Genomic DNA, 3,941 nt, shown 5'->3' on the forward strand with positions numbered 1-3,941 from the left:
TCATAACTCGTTCCACTCCTCAAAGTAATAGCTTGACACTGTTCTTTAGGATTAACTTCTGTAGTGCTAGGCAAATTTCCTTGAGCTCTATTAGTCATTAAAGTAGCCAATTGCCCTATTTGAGTCTCTAAACTTCTTATGGATGCCCTAGTTTCAGTCATGAATTGGTTAAGTACATCAGGTTGGGTTTCAGCTGGTTTCATTGGCATTTGGTGAGGTGGTCTATTTTGTGGTTGATAATAGCTAGGTGGAAGATTTTGGTGTGCATATTGCTGTGGATATGGTAGCCTATTTTCGGTAGGTTGATATGGTGGCTGAGGTGGAAGATAAGGTTGGAGAGTGTTTTGGTTGTTAGACCAGGAAAAATTAGGATGGTTCTTTCAAGCTAGGGTATAGGTCATGGAATTGGGGTTATTAGGTTGTCTCGGAAAATTTCCTATAGCTTGTACTTCTTCCATGGGCATATTATTCATATCTATAGAAGGGCAATGGTTTGGTTGATGGTTTGTACCACACACTTCACAAAGGTTTTGAACTTGCATAGCTTGAGATGGGAGTGTAGTCTTTTGTAGTTGCTTTGTCAAGGCTGCAACTTGAGCTGTAAGCATGGATATAGCATCCAATTCCATCATTCCAACCATCTTCTTTGGTTGTCCCCTTTTAGTTAGCCATTGGTAATTATTCATCGCCATCTCCTCTAATAGCTCATATGCCTCATTAGCACTCTTACTCATAAAGGCACCTCCTGCCGCGGCATCTATACTTGTCCTCGTGGTTCCATTCAACCCATTATAAAAATTATGCACCAGCATCCACTTGTCTATTCCATGGTGTGGACACTTCCTTAACAACTCCTTAAAGCGCTCCCAAGAATCATACAGTGATTCTCCATCCAACTGATAAAAGTTATTAATCTCACCCCTTGACTTTGCAGCCTTTGCTGGAGGGAAGAATTTCGCTAGGAATTTCTGAGCTAACTCCTCCCATGTAGTGATAGAATTCACCTGTACAGATATCAGCCAACTCTTCACCTTATCCCTCAGTGAAAATGGGAATAACCTTAGTCTTATAGCATCATCATTCACCCCGTTCATCTTGAACGTAGCACAGAACTCCAAAAAATTAGCTATGTGTAAATTGGGGTCCTCCGTTGGCATTCCTCCAAACTGAACAGTTGTTTGGACCATTTGAAGGATGGCTGGCTTTATCTCAAAATTGTTGGCAGCAATGGTTGGAGGTCTAATGCATGAATGCACTCCTGTAACAGCAGGAAGTACATAATCTCTTAATGTTCTTGCTCCTTGCTCCCTTGGAACCTCTGCAGCCCCTTGACCATTATTAGCACCATTTCCCAAATTTTCAGCCATGGTAAAATCCAATCTCTTCTTTATTTTCCGATTTTGTCTGCGCGTTCTTTCAATTTCCCGATCTATTGATATAATCTCCTTTTTTCTATTGCTTCGCATATACCAACAAGTTCTGAAACACAATAGAACCTTGATCCAAATAAATGTTAACAGAAATTAAATAAAATAATCAAATTATAACACATAACAATAACCGTGATTATGGAATAAGTCCCCGGCAATGGCACCAAAAACTTGATCTGAATTTTTTGTACGCAAGTATACATAGTCGTGTCAAGTAGTAAATTTCGAAATAAGGATATCGTCCCACAGAGACTATCTCCCAAGTACCACTAATTGATTTTCGAATTCTATTTGGTTAATTAGAATTTAAGTGAACAATTAAAAATAAAAGAAATCCTATAAACTATGAACCAAAATTTAAGAACTGGAAACAAAGCAATGAATCACTACTTAAGTATCAATAATAAAAACAACCTAGGAATTAATTTCATCAACTGTTCATTCTATTAATTTTAATAATCAATTCTAAATCTCTTCTTTCTATTCTAATAGCAGGTTAATATAATCGATTCCTATTCTTTTTCAAGATATAAGATGTCAATTTATATGCAGGTTTTCTACATTTCTGTGATAAACTTGAACATATAAAAGGCATTAAACATGGAAACCTAATTACTACACAAGTCATATAGGTACTTTCGTCAAATATGCACCCTATGTCTATACAATGATAGCATATTCAATTCTCATATTTCGAATTTTGAATCAAAACCATTAAATCAAGCAAATAGTGATCAAGTATTTACTAGTATTAAACAAACATCATATAGATTAGAATAGAGAAGAAGTATCAATAGAATATCATAATAAAATTAAATAGAATCTCAGTGACTACATTAATTCCTAGATAAAAGAAATTAGTTCATAAATGCCATGATGAAAATAAACTGCAAATAATTGTTCATAAAATTAACCTGAGAATTCATATGAAAAATAGAATACATCAGCCTCTTTTTATCTAGGGTTTATAAAACTTCCAGTCCTCCTAATATCGCAGAAAAATGTCCCTTAAATAGCCCTCCAAGGTTACCACATGAAAAGACCAGATTGCCCTTCAAAAAGTGCTCTAAAATCTGAAAATCGTGTCACCAGCACTAGAGCACTATATTTGTAGCGTTGTAGCGCTATTGTCAGTGGAAAAATACCTCAAAATTTGGTGTACTAGCGCTATAGCACTCTTAATGTAGCGCCGTAGCACTGCTTAATTTTTTCATGATAGCGTTGTGGCGCTGAATTTATAGCGTTGTGGCGCTAAAGTCCAAAGCATTCATGCGTCGAAGTCCTTTGTTGCGCTACGGCGCTCCCTTGATAGCGGTAGTGCTATTAACAGCACCCAAAATTGCACATATCAATCCCGAAAATCCTGATTTTGTTCCACTTTCCCTCCTTTTCACTCTTTTTACCAATTTAGCATGGAAAACATGAAACATGAACAAACGAACATAATTCCGAAATAAAATAATCATAACCTAACGAAAAACACCCTAAAAACTAGACCATAAACGAACCTAAAACTCGTTTATCAAAGCTTGCTTGGTATAACGTTATTTTTTTCTCTGCGTTATTTGGGTGTAAGGTCTGGTTCTATTTTTAGCAAGGCATCTGTTTTAATATGTCTATATATGAAGGGAGTTGTTTTGAGCAATGATTTATTTTAAAATATTTTTTTTGGTACATTGATTCTAATCTTTGTATTCAAATTTAGTGTTGTGTTGCTCTTTGGTTGTAGGTTCTGGTCATGTTTTGAGCAAGGAGTATGTTTTAATATGTCTATATATGAAGGGATCTATTTTTTGCAAGGATTTGTTTTAATATATTTTGTTTGGTACATTGATTCTGATATTTGTATTCAGATTTAGTGTTGCTGTTTGGTTGTAGGGTCTGGTTCTATTTTGAGCAAGGAATTTGTTTTAATATGTCTATATAGGAAGGGATCCGTTTTGAGCAAGGATTTGTTTTAATATATTTTGTTTGGTACTTTGTTTCTGATATTTGTATTTAGCTTTAGTGTTGCTCTTTGATTGTAGGGTCTGGTTCTATTTTTTAGCAAGGAATTTGTTTTAATATGTCTATATATGAAGGGGTCTGCTTTGAGCAATGATTTATTTTAATATATTTTGTTTGGTACATTGATTCTGATGTTTGTATTCAGATTTAGTGTTGCTCTTTGGTTGTAGGGTCTTGTTCTGTGTCTATAATCTGGTTTTTAGTTTGTTAGTTAGTTTGGGGATTTATGTCATTGTGACTTGGAATTTATTTTGCCAATGATGTTCAAGAATAAGTGTACTTATTTTATGTTGGTGATTATGAGATTTGATGTGCTTATATATTTGTTTTTAATATATGTTGGTATCTCAAGTATCATAAATGTCCATAATAATAAGCCATATATTTTCTAAAATCCTTATGATAATTAAATTGGGGATATTTATTGTGTTGAAATTAAACTCTTCACCTCTTCATCAAGCATCCAATCGAACTATTTACTCTGATTTGAAACCATCAAACATT

General features: G+C 34.6%; 1 non-coding gene across 1 annotated transcript; it reads left to right on the forward strand.

The window, feature by feature from the left end:
• The first annotated feature begins 822 nt into the window (after positions 1–822).
• On the forward strand, positions 823–928 carry LOC133820812 (small nucleolar RNA R71). Its single transcript, XR_009887211.1, has one exon. It is a non-coding gene; the product is annotated as a small nucleolar RNA R71 (small nucleolar RNA).
• Positions 929–3,941: the final 3,013 nt, after the last annotated feature.

Source organism: Humulus lupulus, chromosome 2 (assembly GCF_963169125.1).
Source record: "Humulus lupulus chromosome 2, drHumLupu1.1, whole genome shotgun sequence".
Classification (NCBI taxonomy): Eukaryota; Viridiplantae; Streptophyta; class Magnoliopsida; order Rosales; family Cannabaceae; genus Humulus; species Humulus lupulus.